General features: G+C 35.1%; 1 protein-coding gene across 1 annotated transcript in view; it reads right to left on the bottom strand.

The window, feature by feature from the left end:
* Positions 1–23,839, bottom strand: part of LOC129221011 (band 4.1-like protein 4) — a 129,764-nt gene that overhangs the window by 63,076 nt on the left and 42,849 nt on the right. The gene's annotated exons all lie outside the window — the stretch shown is intronic.

Below are 23,839 nucleotides of genomic sequence, written 5' to 3'. Positions count from 1 at the left end.
AAATAAATAATTAAAAATAAAAACAATTATTAAGAACCAGAAAGAAATTCGCATCTCCAATAAACTATAGTGGGCGCTGCAGCCACTGTCTAATGGCGGACGAAAAAGGTAAAACAAACGCATGCCGTAACTTATAACTTGCTTTGACGCTTAGTGAATGACAGCGATTTTTTATCGTGTTTGTGGGAAGCTTTCTTTTCTATTCTTCTAAAATTACATTACATAACAAACTGTCTGAAGCCTGTAATATACCCCAAAGAAAACGCGCGGAATGAAACGTTTTACCTTTTTCTGTAGTATTGTTGACCACCGCAAGGTAGCGTATTCGAGCTCTGGAGTTCCGAATAAAAAAATATCCAATGTTAACAATCTCCTTTTCTGAGTAATCAGAGAATAAAATTTGGAGTTGAACCATTGCACGGTGTGGATTGGAATAGTAAACGGCCATAAACATAATAAAAGAGGCATTTTTTTATTCAAATTGCGCTACTTAAGGAAAACGAGCTTTATGTGTGCATCACATGACTTCCTTTTACTCCAATTTAATGTCATTTTTCTCATTATTGGCAGTTTTAATGTGATTCAAGAGTTTACTCTCTAAATATCACCAACAGTGGCCAAATTGAAACCAGATTTAAAAAAAAAATTAATTTGAATTTTTGGCATCTTGAATTCAAATTATGTTTTTCGCAATCACGAGCGTGTGTGTTTGTGTAGGCGCATGTGTGTGGGTGTGTGGGTGGGTGCGTAAGTGTATGTATGCATGTGTGTGAGTGAGTGTTGTGTACGTGCGTGTGCGTGTAGGTGTTCGTGTGTGTGTGTATTCGTTCGTATGTGTGTGTGTAGGCGTTCGTGTGTGTGTGTGTGTGTAGGCGTTCGTCTGTGTGTGCAGGCGTTCGTGTGTGTGTGTATGTAGGCGTGTGTTTGTGTCTGTGTGCAGGCATGCGTGTGTAGGACATGGATCCCAGCAAAAGTGGATTTCGGGGGAGAGTGCTCAGGACCAGCCGCGCCGCCGCCGGTGGACGGTGGTGCTGCAGGCCTGGTCCAAGCTGAAAAAGGAACCGGAACATCAAGGACGGTCAAGTGAGAACAATAAGCAATTGTGATTGCTCAAAAAAATAATAATTAAAAAAAATCGCCAAATTTGGCGACCAAAAGAATAGCGATATATCGCCAAGTGTCCGCCAAATTATAACACCACGTGAGTTTACATCAAAATTAACAATGATTTCCCCCCAAAAAGGGGCAAAAGACCCCCTTTGAAGCATACGAATGCAACCAAAAAGGAAGGTACACAACTAGACCCCACTAGGAGTCTATGTACCAAATTTCAACTTTCTAGGATATTCCGTTCTTGTGAGTTATGCGACATACATACACACATACGTACATACATACGTCACGAGAAAACTCGTTGTAATAAACTCGGGGATTGTCAAAATGGATATTTCGGGCAACTATACGTTCTTAGACACTTATCCACGTGAGGTCAGGTTGAAAAAAAAAAAAAAAAAAAAAACTCAACATTCATTTGGGGATGAGCAAAATGGAAATTAAGGCCGATTTTGGGGTGAAAATTTTTTCGCGAATACAATACTTCCTTTTTTGTTTGTAAAAGGAAATAAAAAGTCGAGTTCTAGTGTAAACAGGTACAAATGCGCTTTCAGAGTCAATGCACTGTAAAGGCAAGACAGCTTTTAAGCATTTTCCTTTCTTTCTCTTTTTTTAGGTATTCCATTGTGAAAAACAATATGCCTATAGCACTTAGCACATCACCTGGGGGGAGAATACAGCCAATAAAATTTAAATTAGAAGTCACGTACAAGCTTTTGAATCACACTTATAATACAAATATTGCTCTAATCTTTATTGAAATCTTAATCCTTCCCAAACTCTTGATTAAATTATACGGTTTAACGTCAACCATGTAATTTGCATGCTTTCTTTTCCTTATCGCATCTAAATTTCAAATCCAGGAGAGTTTCAGACACTTTTGTTAGAAACACGTTCCAAGCGTTCTAATTATCGCTCAAACTTCGAAAATTTGTCTACTCATGCAATAATAAACTTGCATTATTTCATTAATTAAGCTGACGTTTAATGAAAATTTGATTCAAAAAATTTTGCTCCCAAATGTGCGCAGAGAGGAAAACTCTGCGTTGTCTTTCAAAGATTGAAAACACCTGTTTCTGAAGATCAAGATTTGGAACATTCTCTGGTTGCCAGCGGCCAATAGAATTAAATTTATGAGACGCCAATCATTTTTTCTTTCTAGTACCTCCCCCCATTTTTTTGCAGGCAAAACAGCAACTAATCAACAAATCAGCTATTAAATTGCAATATAAAACATAAAAATTATCAGAAGAAATAAAAGTTAATGTTGTACGACTAATAAATGGCATCATCGCTGATTAATAGGAATGTGGCGACCGAGTGGAAAATGATGCTAATATTTTTAGTCACATTTGTTTATTTAGTCGCCACATGGCGAGCATGAAATATACTCATCATAATGCGTAATCAAACTTCCGTAAAGTTACTCCAACCCTCAATAAATTTGCAAATATCCTGCACTAGATATTTATTTCACTATTTCTTAAAAATAAATTCTATAGAAAATTGCTGGATCTTATCTGATCGGGTAATGTTTTATCACTTATATTATTATTTATATTACTCTTTTAAAAATAGAATCTGAAAAAAAAAAAAAAAAAAAAAAAAAAAAAAAAAAAACAGATTCTTGGCGTAGCAAGTAGTTGACGTAGTATTAGGGTATATCAAAAGACAAGTTAAGTTAATAGGAGGAAATGGAAGTCACGCAATGATGGCGATAAATAAAAAACTTTTGATAAGAGTTAAAATAACAGTGACATTTTGAAGCAATGATAGGTTTTTGGTATAATAAGAGAGATTTCATGTAGGAGTAGAATATCTTAAACACAATAGAAGTTATAAGTAGCGAAAATCTTTGACATAAATTAAGAGATTCAAAAGTTTTGGAATAATAAAATCTGTTACATAAAAATATTACGTTTTAAATATAAACAGAGGCTTTAAAAATGATAACTGTTATAATGATAGTACAGATGTTTAATAAGTTTTAAATAATGAAATAGGTTATTCACTAGAATAATAATGGAATCTCTAAAAGAAGTGGAAAATAGTGGAACAATAGCAATTGAATTGTATGCATATAAAATCTAAATACAGTTGTGGTATTTCTGATGTGGATCAAAAAGTTTGAAAGTTATTAATCAATTTTGAAACATTAGATATTAAAAATATGGTTAGAAATACGGAATAACGAAAATTATAAATACTTTCACTATTCCAAATTTTTACAGTATAATAGAAGTCTTTGATAAGTTTAAAAGAAAGATATAAGTTTTTCTAATTTAGTAAAATTGGGATTTCAAAAGAATAATACAGGCTTAAAGAGAAATACAGTTGTGAATAAACAAATACTGATAAAAGTTTCGAAACATATTTGGGAATCTTGAAATAATAGAAATTAAAAATAAGAATTGAAATTTGGAGAAACGAAAGTTGTGAAATAATAGTAGAGGTTTGAAATAATGATAGAAGATTGAAATAATTACAGAAATTTTGAAGTAATGACAGGGGAGTTTGAATTATAGCTAAAAAATAATGATTTTTATCATTGTTGAGTGAATGGAACACGTTCCCATTTAATATTTGTTTTAGTTTTTTTTCTTTTTTTTTTTTTAATAATACTTGCGTATTTCTCACTTTTGACTGTGAAATATTAATCTCCAATATAAAAGACGTAGAAAACCGTTACGTAGCACACAAATTTCACAAGACAGTAGTTATAGTTTTAAATTTATATCGTTACTTACAGACAAATACGAACATTATTTCTGCAGAAAGGAAAAAAAAAACTGTTATGGAACCTAGTGACAAATAATAATAATAAAATGCATTTTTTTAAGTGTTATATTCATGAGCTAAAACTTCACATATAAACACTATCTATCTTTCTACCAGACAAGAACGACGCCTTACTGCGGCCATTTTACTTTACGAAATGTCTGAAAGAATAATAATAAAAAAAAGAATATTATCTAGAAAACCATAATTCGAATTCCTAGGAATGCAGCCTCATTACGTACGTCTTGTTCGAAAAAGCAATTCCAACGTCAATTCAGAAAACGAAAGCAAAATAATATCCCGAGAAAACAAACAAGTTGAAAAACAAATCGATTACGATGTCATAAACGATGTGCTCAGAGCAATTGTCTATAAAATTATGACTACTTCCTTAAAAAAAAGGGAAAGCTTAAACAAATTAATAAATAAACGCTGAAAATAGACGCAGGTCGTAGAGAGGGAAGGTTAGAGGAAGTAGAGCACGTGTGACCCGACAATAAAAAGCAGACGAAATTGGTTTCAGAAGGGGAGGTGGGATGGAAGACTCATTTGGAACGCTGGTCTCGTTGCTCGTTGTCAACTACTGTCAAGGGGAAGTAATGTCCTGAGAGCTTAATCGTTTGTGTACCCGAAAACAATTCCGAGACCAATGGTTTTGAAGGGGATGCGATAACATGTTGCTTGTGAGACTAAAATCTGGAACGATAGAAGTATGATGAAAGCGATTTTTTTTTTTTTTAAATTTTGATTTCAGGTTTATGGAAAAAACGAGCTGATGTGTGCATCACATGACTTCCTTTTACTCCAATTTAATGTCATTTCCCCATTATTCGCTATTTTAATGTGATTCAATATTTATTCTCTAAATATCACCAACAATGGCCAAATTGAAATCAAAAAAAAAAAAAAAAAAAAACTCCGCCAAATTTGTCGCCAAGTTGGTGACAAAACTTGGCGACCAAAAGACTGGCGATATATCGCCAAGTGACCGCCAAATTATAACACCACTTGAGTTTGCATCGAAATTAACAATGATTTCCCCCCAAAAAGGTGCAAAAGACCCCTTTAGAAACACCCGAATGCAACCAAAATAGGAGGTGCACAACTAGACCCCACTACGAGTCTATGTACCAAATTTCAACTTTCTAGGACATACCATTTTTGAGTTATGCGAGATACATACGCACATACGCACATACGCACATACACACATACGCACATACATACAGACGTCACGAGAAAAGTCGTTGTAATTACCTCGGTGATGGTCAAAATGGATATTTCGCGTGTCTATACATTCTTAGGCACTTTTCCGCATGTGGTCGAATCGAAAAAAAAACTCAACATTCATTTGGGGGTGAGCAAAATGGAAATTAAGGGCGATTTTTGAGTGAAAATTTTTTCGCGAATACAATACTTCCTTTTTTGTAAAAGGAAGTAAAAATAATAAAACAGCTAGATTATACAGACTACCAGAATCGGATCTTCAATTTTTCCGAGCCGAGTTAAAAACTTGAAACTGCCACCCTTACCAATCTTTCTTCAAGTTTTTATATTGAGTTTCAACGGAAAAAAAAGCACGCACGCACGCACACACACACACAGAAATAGGATGAATTCACCACTCAAAGAAGTTGCCGCCCGGAGAAAGGGCTCTGGCTTGTTCCCCCCTAGATCCGGCACTGCAGTCTATATTTTACATACTAAAGAAGTTTTTGGATTTCGAGTCACAGAAGATAGTCAATGAGATCGTATTATTCGACAAGTTACATGTACAGTCGACTCCCGCTACGACGTGATCCGACTTACGCGAAATGGCTATAACGCGATTTTTTCCCCCAGTAAAGAATTTCAGATCTAACGCGAATTCCTCGCCCGCAACACGAAAATTTTCGGAAGGGAATTGCGGTATGTAAGTATCGGCTTTGTTATTGGCTACTAAAAATTTTTTTTCGTGAATGGACCTTCATCCCTTTAGCATCACTGAGGGCGGAAGTTTCCACATCGTACTAGTCTGAACATCGCTTATACAAATATGTACTCCTCATTTTCCATTTATTTTTTTCATTCTAGATGTGAATGCTAATGAAACATAATGACACCTAAGAGCGCCGTTTGATATAAAGTTTGTGAAAATGAAAGAAATAGAGAAAGTTTCTGAAAATTAAAGAAAAGCTAAGGGTTACGTGCATGAACAACTATAAAATGCGTTGAAGGTAGCACGACAATTAGGTATGAGTGAATCTTCCATATGTACAGTTAAAAGTCAAGAAAAGGAAATCCGTAAAAGTTCTCCGAGTAGTATCTAAGGAAAATGCAAAAATTATGAAAATGGAAGCTGCTCTGGTATTGTGAATTTAAGAAACGAGGAAGAGGGGTGTTACCATAGATGGAAACGTTATAAAAAAAAAACAATAGGAAAACAACTGTATTGTTTATTTAAAAATTAAAAAATAACGGTTTGATCACGTCGCATAAATCATTATCATCTTCACTTTTTTATGTTACAAATATCATTACTGGATCTACTATACATTACAACTACAGTGCTTTTGTTTTTCTTACTACATACTATACGTACCATGCTAGTTTACTTTTTCCTTTCTTTCCCATTGATCATTGATTTTGTGTAACGTAGCAGTATTTTGGGTAAAATAAAACGTTTTTTTTAAAAGTACAATTAAAAATTCAGTTTTTTATGTAAGAAATTAATGTATAGTTGATAAATGATTTTAAACAGTTTTAGGTGGTGTTTACATGTGTTTAAAATAATTGGACATATTTATAAAAGTTTTTACACACACCCTTCGCCACAAAGCGAAATTCCGACTTACGCGTCTTGGAACGCATCCCTCGCGTAAGTGGGGATTCGACTGTAGAGTTGAAAGTACAGAAACAAAAATCAAACAATAATATTCCAATCGCTGTAAATAATACTAATTGATAAATCTTCTGTTCATGATAACTTAAAATTTCTGTTGCCACTTATTAACAAATTGTACTTATTTATCTATGGAAATTTTACTACATTAGCTTTGAATGAAAGTCGAAGAAAACTTATTTACAAAAGTAAATAAAATGAAATAAATATTACACACGTATGCTTCGGCGTAAAAAGTAACCATTTCCTTAGTACGTTGAAACATAAAAACGTTCGCCATACATCTCCATAAAATAGATGGGATGCCCACGTGGAAAGGAGTGGGGTGGGTCATAGCGCAAATTTTGCCATTGAAATTTTTAGGAAATGTTTTAAGGGGTCTTTGATTCTTTTCGGAGAGGTCTCATTTTGGGGGATACTCCGTAACATTTGAGAGGATGCGTCATTGCTCTTAGGGCATGAGCATTCCAATTTGTGTGCTCATATTTTAATGTTGACTCCCTCCAAACACAGAAACAGGATCCGCCCTTGTTATCCAACATGGGAATTGTATGTTCAGTAAATTATCGCCCATTAGCCAGGGCTAAAGCAGAAATACATGAAATACACCGCCAGCTCAGTCATTTCCAGCCGAGGACTGCAGTTTCGTGCTTATTAGCACTCATCAGCCCGGCATAGGAAGTGACTGAGCTGGAGGTGGAAAATCTCTTAAGGAAGAAACCCAGAGTGCCAAACAAACTGGTAGCTAATACAGAATTAGCACAGACCACACGAGCGACCGAAGCGATGGTTCGGTTCAACTCGAAGATTGAAGGCAAGTATTCAGTAAATTACCGCCAAAGAATACCATTAATCCTTAAGAGGTTTTCCATCTCCAGCTCAGTCACTTTCCTATGCCGGGCTGATGAGTGCTAATAAGCACGAAACTGCAGTCCTCGGCTGGAAATGACTGAGCTGGCGGTGTATTTCATGTATGGGAATTGTGTATTTTCCAATGGAAAATTTTCCAATACCTGTATTCCAGTATCATGTGTCAACACATACCGAATAGTGGAATTCCATTTTTGGTCCAGCATCGCAATCGCTACCCGCCACTGACAAGAGATTTTTTTCGATGTGTCGAATATAATTTAAAGTAATCAGTTTATTTTACACTGTAAAAGCATTCGGTGATTTCACGGGCAAAACAGTTCGAGAATTTTATATGAACAGAAATTTTGTGAGACTTGAAATTTCACAATTACGTCGGGCAGACAAAAATCGCAGAAATTACAGCCTAGCGAAAATAAGCGCTTTTACTGACACACACATCGTATAAGTTTTTTGGTAAAAAAAATCTAGGATTGCATAATTTCTAAAAATTCCCCGCCCCAAATAGTGCCAAATGCATTAGTACTTGCATTTAATTTATAAGTGCTAAGTTAGAAACATTCCAAAAGTTATTAATTATTTTGCGGCGAAAAGCAACTTTGTCATAAATATTGTCATTATACGTATGTTTGACTATAATCCTGAAAAAAGTATTGTCATCTTCTTGAAACCACGCAAGTACTCATCCTTAGTTTAGCCTTTTCCCCTTTGAATCTTCGTAAAAATGTTTCTTAATACACTAGATAATAAAAAGGTTCTTATGGTACCAGGAAGTAAAATATCATCAGTTTTTAAATTAAAATTACGATGTCATGTGATCAAATAGATTAAGATCTGGAAGTATTAAAATGATTCAAACTTCATCGCAGACTCTAATGTTAGCATTCGTTATTGCTATAGTTTTAAACGAAAAGTTTTTCGATTCAAAAAGTGAAACATGAGAATCAGGTGTTCTGCCCTAGACTAGCGGCAAACATAAAAGAGATTTGATTCGAATAGAACTTCCCTCAAGGGAGTATATAGTAGGGAGGGTTCGCTTCAAATTTTCCATTTTTCAATGTGTAATGGAATAATTAATATATTATTGACTTACATTTGATCTCAGCCGCACCTAGAACTTCTTTCATACGGAGACGAAATATAGAAGGTTTTGCAAACAGAGGACCTTATAGATAGAATAGATTTTTTTTTTTAAACTTCAAAATATGTTTATCTATCTTTTTAATAGGAATGGAAAAACCTTTTTCCATTGCTAACGGAACAAACACAACATCTTTTCTTTCATACAGCAAAATTTTTCGTCTTTTAGAAAGAGACGAAAAAAAAAATCTTTTGGTGCATTCTTTAAAACAATATTTGCCTATAGGAACAGAAAAATATTTTTCTTATTCCAAGCCGACATAAAATAAGAAAAGCTCAGTACCGGCGCTTTCTAAAACTAATTTATATGTTCAAAAGCAGATATTACCATTGAGCTGCATAAAGATCATCACGGTTTAAATCATACCGCAGTATGTACTTTCAAAACCGCTCGACAAACTCCAAAGAATTAAACATTTCGTTCGAACATTAAGCTATAAAAACAAAAAATTTCATTCCAGAGTTCACCGAAGCAGTAACGCGAATCATATCAACATCACACTTCCTTCCACCTTCACAGAAGTCACAGTGTTAAAAGCTAATGAACTTTAAAAAATTAAAACTTCAATATTGCCATGTCGTCAGAGTGCTTTCTTGTCTGTGTCAATCTTTTTGAAACATTACTGATAGGAATCAACGAAGGAAAAAAAAAAAGATTGGAACTAGACTGCGTGGGTAATGATTGAGTGCAGTTCAGGTAGCTTTACAGATTACCACCAGCATCGTTTGGCAGATTTACCACCCTTTCCTCTGGGTTATCAGAAGACGCATGCGAAACTGCTTCTGGCGTGGAAGGCGACGGGACAACTTAAAAAATGAACAACACTCAGATAACCTGCATCACCAGGGGATTACAGCATTCAATCCACTCAGCATGCTTGTTTGTACCACCTGATAATCCCATTGCTTTCAGTAAATAACATAATTATTTACTGCTTTTAAGAGAGAAGCTATTACTCACATCCTAAACAAGACATTAACTGCAATGAGCCTTTTACTTATAGAAGTCGGCCTTTGCAATGAATCTGCTGTTGCGGAGTGCTGGATTTTTTAAGTAAAAGGTAACGGATTTGAATTTATTCGTTAATTTGAATAAACGAACTTTGTTTCAGGTGTAATAACTTTTATTCGTTATTCAGAAAAAGTTGACTTTTTCCTCCGTGATTTTATTTTCAATTTAATCTGCATAAATTCTCTAAATATTCGTGGCAACAGTTTGAAAATATACTTTGAATTTGATTAGCATTCTAATTCGCAACTCCAGAGCTCGAATACGCTAGCTTGCGGTGATAAACAATAGTAAAGAAAAAGGTAAAACATTCCATTCCACGTGTTTTCTTTGGGGTAAATTACAAGCTTCAGACAGTTTATGGTGTAATGTAATTTCAGAAGAATAGAAAAGAAAGCTTCTCACAAACACGATGAAAAATTACTGCCATTCACGAAGCGTAAAAGCAAGTTATAAGTTACGGCATGTGTTTGTTTTACCTTTTTCATCCGCCATTAGATAGTGGCTGCAGCGCTCTCTATAATTTATTGGAGTTGCGAATTAATTGTGTTGTGTAGTGTTATTTTTCATTCCGAGTGTGAAATTGTTCTTGTGTTTGTGCTTGAGTTTTTGGGCGAATTCTTAGGAGTTCAATGCTTACAGTTCACTATTAAATCGATTTTTTTTTTTTTTTGTGAACTATGAACTAAGTATTTTTAAACTATTGGCACTACTATTTTGAAAAATATGCAGATTAAATTGAGAATAAAAGCACGGAGGTAAAAGTTTTAGCTTTAAATAAAGAAATTTTTTGGTAATTATGTTCAGATAAAAATAATAATCAAGCATTAAATACAACAGCGCCACAGCGCCTTTTTCTTTTCTCTCTTTTTTTTTTGTTCTCACGGTATCAAACAAGATGATTAAAGTCACTATCCTTCACATTTTTCACCACAAAATTTGAGGTATATTTCTCAAGTTTGGGGAGAGATGGTATTGCTTTTGAAAGCATGCGTTGATTATTCAAACAAAAATCATAGAAATGGCAAGTATTTTACGCTAATTAAAATACTGTATGTCTTACCATTTCGTTTTAATTTTTAAAAAAAAATCCTCCATTGAACGTATTCAAATGTCAACGAAACATATTTCAAAAACAGCCTTTTGTGTTGATTCAAGCATTGTTTATCTTCGTTATTTCAGCACTTTTCATTAAAAAATATCGAAAATCATGATCATCCCGAGCACCTAGAGGAAAATTTGTAAGAGCCAAAATCAAAAGTTTGGAGATAAACTACAGTCGGGGTAAACCTAACCTGGCAGTATTGTGAAGGCTACGCAGATCCTAATCAGAGCATTACGACTCTGTAGTTGGGTTTGCCTCAACTATAGTACAGGTGATTGAAGAAACTCTCCTCGGTTTTGGGACATCAAGAGATGGTACTAGTAGAGCTGGCAAGTGCTGCAATACATCATGCTTCAAAAAAACTCTTCCATGAAAACCTACCTTTGGTTCGTACTTGGAACGCGTCTTACTAAAAACTTTAAAAAGTCCATTTACATCCTTTTTCTTTTCACTGTCTCAAATTTAAATAATAAACGGCAAACCGCGAGATTTTTTTTTTTTTTTTTGTGCTTTTGAAAAAACATAGGGTATGTTTGCATAGAGCAACCGGTTAACCGGTTGGTTGATTTGATCACGTCAGCGGCGAGTGTCCGTAGAATGTTTTCACAGACTGATCAGTTAACCAGTAGCTCTGTTAGAACGCGCCTGGTTAGCCACAGGTTAACCGGTGGCTCTAATCGCACATACCCCATACAAATATCAATATTGCACCACTTTGAAAACAATATCTCTAAAAAGATTCAGTAAATGAAAGTATAGGACCGATGATGAAATATTGATAATCTTGTTCACTTCATAATTCGAGAAAAATACGATGACATATACCTAAAATATATCTATTTCGTTTAAACCAAAAATAGCTTGTTCACTTCAGTTCTTTGCAGCAAATAATTATTACTTTCAAATTGGTACTACCATTATGTCAGTTGTTAATTTTAATGTACCAGATGGTAAAAAAGTATAAGAATAGAAATAAATGATCATATGTTGCAAAAATAGTTTTGGCAATTTCTCAATTCGCAGAAAGCTGAAAAGATCAATAAAAAACAGATTTTCTCTCTATACACGTATACCGTGAACATGTTCGGTAATCAAGCCATAACTGCCGTTTCAGTAAGAACTGCGCATGATGGTGTGAACATCAAAAACAGTTATTTGGAATATACAAGATTAAAAAAGGGAGGCACGAGTTTAGCTATTCATATTTATTTCGATACAGTTCCAAACATATCAAAATCAAGCTGCTCTATCTAATACGGAAATCTCCCGCAAAGGTGGCAAGAGGGGTAAAAAAAAAGCAATATTTCGATGAAGATGAGGATGATTCTCCTCCACCATCACGATAATCGTGAAAGCCATCGCAAAATAAGTATTTCCTTCGAATATTGCCAACAGATTCGATACCGATACGATTAGGTCATTTGCGATTGCAAAGCACGATCTGGCGAAATTAAGGACCGGTGTCATTACACCTCCCCCCATTTTAGGCGGGAAAAGTAATTCCCCGCCCGCATCTCTATTTCCATCGAAATTGAAGTTTGAGAAATGTTCCGCTTTAATAAAACGCATTATACGTGCAAAGAGTCAAAACGTATTTAAATTGCATTTTACTGAATGAATGGATGGCAACGGTGCAAATTCATCGACTTCAGCGACTCGCTTCAATTTCAATTGTAATCAACTCGATATTTAATCAACTCCGTTTCCGTTATAGCAACTTACCATCGAGAGGCATAGATTTCTCATAACAATGTTTAATTTTGGCATTAATTTAAAGCATGGAATCTCGGCGTACTTGCAAATCAAAGCGATGCATTTTCAGGGATGATTTATTTGCGTACTATACTCGCTTATTTGACTTTTCATGGAATAGCACATTTATTTGTTTTACGACGATATTTTGAGAAAATTTTTATAATTTTAGACTCACAGATTAGTTTAGAAATTCGATTTTTAATTTAATTTCATTTTTTAAACTTAGGGCAATGGGGTGGTTCCTTCAGTCAAAAGTACTAATTTTAGCCATTGAAATGGATAAAATGAGAAAAAAAAACCCCAGAAAATACTTTCTTTTTCCCCAACAGCTTTTTTTAAATTAATATTTTAAACTGTCCGATTTTGCAAACAAGACGTGGTCTTGATGACGTCACAAATGATGCACTTTGCCGCATCTTTGTACCACGTTTCCACGTCATGATAATCAAGAAGCGAATTAAATAGTGCGCTCTACGCTTGCTATCAACCATATCGTTGCTAGCACATGTGAGTAAAGAAGCAAATTAAATATTACGTTCTAGGAATGGCAACAGAGAATGGCATTTCATCATTTGTGATGTCATCGGCAGAAGCCGTAAACAATAAAAGAGCTCCGATTTAAGTATTTTTTTAAATATTAAACTTAAACAAATTATTTAAAAAAATGGTCAGATCCAATGTTTTTAAGCATGATGCTCTTTTAGAAAAAAAATGCTTTTAAAATTTTGGAAACGACCCCATTCTATTTTAATGGACGTATCAGTTACTGCACAGAAAAAACTCCAAAAAAAAGTATGTTAGATTTTTATTTTATTGCATGAGCTCAACGAAGAACATGGACTTAACTTCTATATAATGAAAATTAAATTTTGAAGACTTATAGAAAGAGATACATACTAAGCCAAATTTTTTTAATTCAAATACTGTTCCAGGAAATCCTCAAAATTTAATTTCAATGTTCAGAAACAGAATTAATTCATGCTCCTCATAAAGTCCATGCAAAGAAATAAGGATCTGAAATATTTGGATTTTTTGCAGACTGTTTTCTGGAACAATGGGTACGTCTGTTTTCGTGAAATTGCCCTTCGGGAAGAAAGCATTAAACTTCGAACTTTGTTGAACTGTTTGAAATTTGACGCTCAAAGGCAAATGCGTCACATTTTTTTCCCCGAACAACTCTCAGCTTCTTCGAACCACGTTACGGAGAGTAGAACTCATTCTAGATTAAATTTAAAATGCTTTTTGTTCTGTTCTCGCATTGAATGTTTTTATCTCCGTTACAAAAAAAAGAGCCTTTTAAAATTAACTTTAAGTTAAAAGAAGTTTCTCTTGTATATGACTTTGATAACAGAGTAGACCCTGAGGCTAAAAAAATACTCCTCTAATGATATATAAATATATATAAAAAAAAAAGAATGAGTTATTATTTCGATAGCTATGCTCAGGGCCGCGCCAAGCCTGATCGGTGCCGTCGTGAAAATGTCTTTGGAGCGCTTTTATGCTCTGACGTTCGAGGAAAATATAGTTAATACCTGGAGGGAGGTTTTGTAGACAAATATATAATGAAAAAAAGTTTGGCATTTAATTTATACAAAAAATAATGTGTGAATATTTAATTTTACAATATGGTGTACATTTTTACTTCATATCTCGAAATTATTCCGTGTTCAGCAGCTCCTATGATATGCTAATAATGCGTTTTGGACGAAAAAAATATTTTAATATCTCAGTTAAGCCACTTTGAATATCTATCTAATCTCTAAGTGATGAACAATTAATAAGACTTTTATGCCTTTCAAAAACACGACAACAGGAGCAGTGACGCAACTAAAAAATAGTTTTAGGGCAGTATCAATTGAAAAAAAAAATCTCTTTTAATAAGAGTAGTCCGAGGGTTCTACCCGGAAATTTTTTTAAACTTGTAGTTAGAAAAACGCAGTTTTAGACGATCTTTGGTGGTGTTATGGGGAAAAAAGTACAAGGGGCTCCGAAGAAATTTTTAGAAGTTGGAGCCTTAAAACGTGATTACTCGCCATGTTTATTGACGTTAGAATAAGGGATGGAACTCTGGGATTCTACTCGATTGTTTTTTTTTTCTTTTAAATAGATAGAAATCAATTCTTTTTCTCCCTTCCAATTTTTTGAAATTGAACTTCCAAAAACGCATTTGTAGACAACTCTGAAGATTTTTACAAGAAGGGATTTCTGAAGCTCTAGAAACCTAAAGTCCTAGAAACCTAAGCAGCATTTTATGATATTAGGAGAAGTGGTTCAAAGGCTATTATAACTTAAATTTTTCGTAAGTCATGTTTGAAAAACCTAAATTTTGATGATGTTAAAGGTAGGAGGTTCGGAGGCCCTTGCCCGAATATTTTCTGAAATTGAAGTCTTAAAAACGTGATTGACCATATTTGGTAAAATTAGGGCCGGCAATCTTTCGAAATCAAAGCTATAAAAATGCATTTTTAAGTGATTTTCTAACGCGGTTTTTTGTTTCGTATTCAGGTGCTTTCGCGAAACTTTGCGAAATTGAAGATCTGGAAACGAAATTTGAGATTCTCGGTAATGCTTTTGTAGGGGGGGGGGGGGACTCGGAGGAGTAGAAATTTGAAAACTTTCCTATTTTCAGGCGAACTAGAAAAAAGAAAAATAATCAGGAAAAAAGAAAAAAAAAAGTAGGACGGAGGGGGAGTAGCAGACCAATTAGCTGGAACTATTGATAATTTTTAACTAGAAGATTTTTTTTTTTTTAAAGAAATAAAAGTTTTACCCCAACATCATTTTCTTCCCTTATTAAAATCACTTTGTTTTCCGAAGACGCGTTTTTTCCCCCCCTTCAATAGCAAATATTTTTGAAAAACATTGAACTAAGCATTCTGGTAAAATTTGCCGGTAAAACGAACAGTTCTAAAATATGAAATCGTTAAAAAGACATTGAATTTAATACATAAAACAAACATTGTCCCAAAGCTCTTTCTTTCCTTTAATACACATATAGTTGAAGAAAAAGGGGGTGGAATAATTGAGTAATTAGGGTCGAGAGAGTCGTTACTTTTCGGAACTAAAAAGTTAATTTAAATTATTGTCTCAATATATGTATCTAACGCATAAGTAAATAACATGCAAATGTGCTTAACGTATTTTTTAATGTATGATAACATGATGCAGTGAAATTACCATGAACAATAGTTAAAAATCACAAAAGACATATTGCACGAGTTATAATACAACGTATTCATCGAAAGAAGTGAAATGGGGAATAACAAATTTCTTGCGCTTCTTCGTATGCTCAACCTTGTAAAATTATAGAACTGAAATGTAAAATTATACAGTGAAACCTGTGTAAGTTGACCACTTGCGGTGCACTACTTTGGTGGTCAACTTAGACAGGTGGTCAACTTATAAAGGGGGTAATGATTTTTTTTTTTTTTGTCATTTCTTGCACTATGTATTCATTTTTTGACTAATTGACACTTATTATTTCTGTTCAACTCACTTTCATTGTTTAGCATTACTTTGAAACAATAATTTAAAATGTTATTTAAATATTTTTAGAGATTATTTTCCCAGAATGACATATAATGTGTCATGCAAATTTAAAATTTCAGTAAATTGATTTAAAAAAAAGTCATATTGTTTATGAAAAGTTACTCATTTGATATTAATAGTTCCTAAATATTCATAGCTACTCAAAAATTACAAATTTTTCGCTTTATTTTTTTCTCATATACATTTATAACCCCATGATGATCTACTCAAACTCAAAAGGAGGTTTAGTTATGGTGCGGTTTCATTTAGTTGGTAAAATGCTGGTCTGACATCAAAAATATTCTTGGAAAGCTATAAAAAAATAATAAAAAAATAATAATTTGCTAAATAAAATTTTAAAAAATAAACCAAGTGGTCAACTTACAAAGGGTTTTTTACAATACTCCAAACCAAATTTGGTGTTCATTAGTGGTCAAGATAGACAGGTGGTCGAGATAGAAAGGTGGTCAAGTTACAGAGGTTTTCCTTCATTATACAAGATAGGACTAATTCCGTTCCTGACAAAAGCGGTCAACATAGACAGGTGGTCAACTTACAAAGGTGGTCAACTTTACAGGTTTTACTGTATACTGAAATAATATTCATGGCTCCATATATGAAGAAAAATTCCAATTGTTGCATTAATTAGCATCACGTGTTTTCAGTGTAAAAGATTCTGCTTTTGAATAGCATATTCAGACACAACGAGGCAATAATTTTTCCTTATAGATTATAGCAAGGAGGATTGCTTGTTTTAATGAGCAGTATAATTTCACCGCTACTTTTATAAATAAAATGAAAAACTCAATTTTATATTTTTTGTTGGAAATCCTCCTCCTCCCATTTGGAGCATTTTTGATTGGTACAGCTCGGCTCCTTTTTGATTCTGGCGCCGTCGTGCGCCGCACGACCTTGCACATAGGGACGGCGCGGCCCTGTCTATGCTATACCCGCATAAATAAAATGTGAATAAACTTACTGTTCATAAAATATATCATGGTTGTTATAGTCTGTTGGCAGTCATTAACAATTTTTCACTGTAGTACTACAGTTTTTTCAGTAAGTTACCGCCCTATAGCCAGGGCTACGGCAAAAATACATGAAATACACCGCCAGCTCAGTCATTCCAGCCGAGGACTGCAGTTTCGTGCTTATTAGACCTCATCAGCACGACATAGGAAGTGACTGAGCTAGAGGTGGAAAACCTCTTAAGGAAGCCAAGTGTGCCAAACAAGCTAATAAGCGCGAAACTGCAGTCCTCGGCTGGAATGACTGAGCTGGCGGTGTATTTCATGTATTTCAAGTATTACAGAGTTCGAATTAGTTGCGACAAAGATATTATTTTTGCAGACTTTTAAGTTGATTGCGAGCTAGCTATGGAAGATCCCACAAGCTGTTCTATCTGTCTTAATACGATCTGGATGCCAGTTTTTATTGCTTAAAACTGGTTTAGATGAGAAACTATGAGTATTGAACAATTCTTCAGATTGTTTCTGTGAGAAAAGAAAGTTACATTTTGCATTTGTTCATTTTACTTCGCAAAAAAGGGATAGAACTTTTAGAAAGTTAGCAACGATAATCATACTTAACAGTCACGTATCTATAGCTGAAAAAATACACTTCCATGATTGGCATTAGAAAATCGAGCTTCCTTGGGCGTCTGAAGAAATGCATTGTAACTGAACCATTTCCGCCTCGGAGAAAGGACAAATGTGAAGGAGAATATAAAAAACTCTAAAATAGGATCAGTAATTCCTACTCTGAAATAGCACTATTAGACCTACAAGAACTAGCCAATACCTTATGAGGTATTTATTGCCTATTGATATTGATATTCATTGTTCGAGCCTGCAGCGGAGATCCCTCACTGTTGATCAGAAGAAAAGTTGTCAAGAGCTCAATTTTCCAATACCAATTAAAGGAAATATATTTTTACCTCCATGGATTTGTGCGTGGTAAGTCCGATTGTCTCTGGCGTTGTCCCCCTCCTAACTATGTAGGCAATGTATCCATATTTCGTACATTATAATGAAAGAATGGAAAATGTAATTTTTCCAAAAACAAACTAAAGAACTTTTCAATATTCCCAATTTCTCTTGTAGACTGATTTTCAGCAGTCAAAAAGGACATCCAGATGACATTAAGACAAACAGAATTGCTTAGTGGAGCTGCTTACAACCATGTTGAAAGTCCCTGAAAACATAACTTTGTCCCAATTAATTCGAACACTTATCATTCTCTTTTGGGCATTAACGCATCCGTGATTTCTCAGGTTACTTTCATAAAGGGATCTTCCTTCACTAACAGATCAAAAAGATCATTTGAGACAGAGGGAAGCAAAGGGATGTAAGTGGATATTCTCAAGTTTTGAGTAAAACGCGTTTAAGATAAGGTCCTAGGTAGGCTTTCAATTGAAAAGTTTTTCCAAATCATGCTGCATAACAGAACCTACCAGGGTTACTAGTACTATCTCCTGCCACAAGACAGAGGAGAGGTTCACCTGCCATTTGTACTGGTTATCTTCGCGTAAAACAAATCCTCTCAAAATGACTCTACTGTACTATGGTACGCAGATCGAGGGTGAAATTGATACTCTTCTTACGGCTTAATTTTTAACAAAATATGCAGGAGTACTAAGTACTTCAGAAAGCGTATTGAATAGTCCGAAATTTCGTCTTATATGTAAAAAGCCACTGAAAAAAAAACATATCTGGGAATGTGAGCGTCAGTTAGCTCCCATGAAATTTAAGCTCTGCCTATTTTTTACTGCAACTGACTCTTGTCGTAAGAAATCCCGCTTACAGGATGTTTAAGAAAAGGTTTTGTAAAATAATTAGCAATTGTTTGCAAAGTTGTCTTTCTAGTTGTGCTGTTATATTTTTTCTTTTTGGCACAAAGGTGTATTCATTTATTTGTAGCCAGTCCTAACCTTTAAGGATTGCTTTGGACATGTGATTCCTCTAAGATCACAATTTTGCTTCATAAATTACCGAATGCAACTAAATAATTAAAAAATAATAATTTTGCTGAGACATAAGAATCTTGACATTAGCAAGGGGAAAAAAAGGTACTTTTTTTTAAACTATCCTTTTTTTTTTTTTGAAAGCACCGCAAATTTCCATATTTTAGCGCAAACACTAACTAAATTCCAAAACGACATCGATTATTTCCGTTGAACGTTTCGAGATTTCACAGGTTTTCATCTATTTCCCCGTTAAATCAAGTATCGCAAAAACATTGCCTAAACTGATATAAGTTGCTCGAATGCAGACTTTTCACTGATGTGAAAAATATTTTTAGCTACCAATTTAAAGATTGACTGAGCGTGTTTTGTAAGTATATCGGCTTTAGTTCGATGAGAGCCCGTCCAGATTGACTAAGCTCCCAATGAGAGCGGACAAGTCTCTGGATAACTGCAGCTTTGCAAGGCAAGGGAGATTGCTCGGTTCATACTTGCAATTCTAATTCTGTCGTAGCTTTGACCATGGTTTCATTAACGCTTCTGGAGCTTTCTTAGTAAATCAGAAAGGTTCTAATCAATTACATTAAACTTGCCCAACTTCTCGTGAAGGTTCCGGAATGGCTTTTACCGGGCAGATTCGTGGATAATTTCAGTCAGGAAGGTTACTGACTTTTAGCAGAAAACGTTCCTGGTTTTGGCACGATATATTACTGGCAGAAATTGTTCACATTAATTGCTCATTATATTCCAAGAACGTTTCGGAATCGTTTTTACAGTGGAGCTTATGGTCCTCAAAATACATAAGCCTGCCAGTTTAAGGTTTCAAATTGTAAATAGGGGTGGAAGTTGTCCGATAGTAGACATCCGGCTCATGGACATTGGTTTTCAGCAGTGTAAATCATCACATTTTTTGATCCGAAGGACTAGTTAAAGTTCGACCACGGAGAGATGGCGGATGACTTTGATACAAAAACATTATTTGCATCATGTGTAGTATGTTGTTTGTTATAATTTTGTAATAGATAGATCAGCGAGAACGCATCTCTTACTACTCGGCACTTTCGGGCTAATTCTACCAATTACAATTATACAAATGACTTTTCCCTTTAAGGTGATCTGCCATCTCTCCTTGGTCAAGCTTTACTATTTCTTTTACGATTCCTAACCCTAGAAATACACTGCTGATTCTTAATCAGCCTTATCCTCTTATATATAATAGCCGATGATCGAGTAACCCGCGAGATCCAACAATGAAACTCGCGCCACGGCATGATAATTTGATAATATGTTTTGGTAATGTTTAACATGCATGGAAAGGCTTTATCGTGACAAGGCTGAACTTGATCCAGTAACTTAACTGCTTTACTGGTAAGACTGTCATTTCAGGGGAATGAAGAAACGATTAACAATGAACGCTAGCTACCGGAGTTTACAGTTACAATTTCAACGATTAAAATATCACCAAACAGGCAATGGCTTCGTTCAAATATAGAAACAATTTTCACCCGTCTTACCTTGACGGGCGATTTTCTAGTTATAAAATATAAAACCAAACTAACTCTTCTCATTAAGCTTATGCACAAATTATTTCAGCTCTGATACAAATCAAGAACGAATTCTAAACGTTATTTTCTAGGAATCCTCATGTGTATTCACTACCGCTTCAATCCAGTGAAACAAAGCAACTGTTCAAGCAAGAGTCGTTTTTCTTTTTTCTCATTAAGCTTTTACTAGATTTTTGTTTTCCTTTTTTATTGTTTACTCACCCTGTTTTCTTCAGTTCTTTACACTTAAATCCCCGGAGTACAAATTTGAGGAAAAACTGATTGCATGCTTTCATTTTTCCCTTGCCTATTTTCGCCAGCTGCATCTCTAGTGACCAACTACCGAGTTTATTCCTTTTTTTTTATTCTATTTTTTAAAAACCCTTTACTAATTTATTTCGGTGCACTTAGACTGCGTTGCAACGGATTTAAATTAGTTTCGACTCCACAACGAAATGGAGACCGGGGTTGTAAAGGGAGTACTTCTCCCAAAAGGGAATCTGTTCTAAACTAAAGTGTCAGTTTTGTGATCTCATATTTTTAACCTCCGACACACAAACGAAGGGGGTCATCTGTGTGTCGGTCTGTGGCACTCTAACGCCCAAACGGACAGACCGATTTTGAAAAAAAAAAAATTGTTCGAAAGGAGAATTGATCGAGAGTATTCTTAGCTAGTTTGCATATTTGGATGACATTAATTAACGAAGATATTAATTAAAAACCTCCAAAAGGTTTTTCGCGACTTTTGCAGCGAAAACATAGTTAAATTTTTTGAAATTTAATACCAAAATAAAGAGAAGTTTTTTCCGCGTCTGATAGAATGTGTTTGGAACTTCCATGTTTCATAGAATTCGAACTATGACGTTTTTTAAAGCAGATTTTAATAACGGCTAAGCCTTTATTCACGCGATGGATAACCGAATTCAGTGTTGGCCAACAAGGAAATAAAACGCAATGATTTAAAATTTTTATGTGTTGCCAGTTTCTATTTAATAGCAAATAAAATACTTGACATTGATTTTGAATAATATAAGGCTTTTAAAAGGATTTTCAGTTTTCCCTCTTGATTCTAAAGTTGCGACTCAGTCGGGGGTTTTCAAAATTTTTAATTTTATCGTTGCTTGTATGGAAAACATCTCTTGTGAATAATAACGGGGAGCTAAATTTTACATGTTGAAAATATTCACATATCACTACAGTAGTAGAACTTAGGATGAAAAAACAACTGAATAATTTTCGAAAAGGCTATACTTTTCACTCCAGCGTCTCCCCTACCACCACTATTTGTGATTTAACCTGTTGGAAGGGACCCTGAAGACAGCTCTGATTTTTTGATCCAGACCAGAAGCAGAGCAATCCCTGGTTCAGTACCCCCAGAGGTATCGTTTCACTTGGAAGACTTTGTGACCACGAGAATATTTAACTTCCCCCAGTCACCATTAATGAAGACAGCGGACCTTCAACCGGCTAGGATCGATCCTGGAACCCTCCGGTCACAAGTCCGATGCCTTACCAATCAGGCCACCACGACCCCGAAAAGGCTATACTGCCATACTAAGTACAAAAGTCGTATCTGCTGTTAAGTTCAAAATGAGAAATTGCATTTAAAGTTTTACTCCTCCATGCACTTTTCTCAGATGCCACTATCTCCAGAATTTTTTTTTAAATATTTTCCATCCACGAATGAGGCAGTGAGAAGCAAAGGGATGTAAGTAAGTGGACATTTTCAAGTTTTGAGTAAAACGCGTTTAAAGATTAGCTTCTAGGTAGGCTTTCATTGATTTTTTTTTTCTAAATCATGCTGTATAGCAGCAACTACCAGGGCTACTAGTACCATCTCTTGCCCCAAGGCAGAGGAGAGGCTCGCCTACCATGTGTACTGGTTATCTCCTAATTTTTAATTTTGCCGCTTACACCGATTTGCTTCTCACTGCCTCAAATGACCATAAAACATTGTATTTAGGAAAGTTATGGTGCAAAGAACAACCTGGTGAGCGTAGCTCAATTTTGATAAAAATTGCAGATACGACTTTTGTGTTGAACACGGCAGTATACTCACATACGGCTCCTCAGTTTTTACTACTGCGTTCTGACCTACAAATTAATTATTGAAAATGGTCTCTCTTTTCTAATATGGAAATTTTTCTTATTGCCATTAGTCTCATCTACAGTGCTGGTAAAAAAAATTGCATCACCCTCACATTTTCACAACAATGGGATTATGTGAGAAGTTTTGGTCGACCGATTAACGATGAATGTATGTGAAATTCTGCAAAACTTATGAAATAAAAATCTAACAGCAGGAATCCGATACCAGATCGGAGCTGTTTCCGGGCCAAGGCACACTGCTGACCCCATGCTCATTTTTCCATTTCTGAACCTGCGTGTGAGTTTAGAGAAAAAAAAAATTACTTAACCCCATGTCAATTTCAGTCTAACGGCAGAATAAAGGTTTTTAAATTGTTGCTTACCAGTTTTGCCCTATGGCGCGGAGCAGAATCATTCTGGGAAATGACGTTTGGAACTGAAGTAGAGTGATCCCGGATAGTAAGAAGCAATTTCTCCTCCAAAGATGCCAATATGCACCTAAGCGTTTACTGTTCCTTGCACAAAGTGAAGCCCATCAACTCCTTGATCAGAAATACATCCCCAAATCATCTGGGATACGGGATGCTTGACTGTGTGTTGAATGCAGTCGGGATGGTATTCCTCTCCTTTGCGGCGCGGGTGATGCAATTTTTTTTTACCACCACTGTATAATGTTGTTAGGGGTTGTCCGCAAATGAGGTCCTGCTTTGAGGGGGAAGGGTGGGTTCATGAAATGCGACAGTTAGGGACAAGGTGGAAGAAGGGAGTAACAAGGTGTGACGTCCGAATTTTTGAATAACAGTATGCTTATGAAAAACAGCGTGACATGTGACAAGGAAAGGGAGAGGGTAAGGTGAAGTGTGACACTTAGTGACATAGGTCAAATTTGTTGAAAAAAAATGTTGTTACTAATACCCTTGGATAATTGAACCCTAGTAGCCGTTGCTAGTCGATTTAAGTCAGTGAGGGACGTCTTTCATTTTAAAGAGCACCATTTAGGTAGAAGTCCAAATTAGCTCAGATAGCACAAGATAGAAGGAAGCACCATCTATAAATATTTCGAAAT

Source organism: Uloborus diversus, chromosome 4 (assembly GCF_026930045.1).
Source record: "Uloborus diversus isolate 005 chromosome 4, Udiv.v.3.1, whole genome shotgun sequence".
NCBI lineage: Eukaryota > Metazoa > Arthropoda > Arachnida > Araneae > Uloboridae > Uloborus > Uloborus diversus.
The sequence above is the reverse complement of the archived record's forward strand: the minus strand, read 5'-3'. Positions and strand labels throughout refer to the sequence as shown.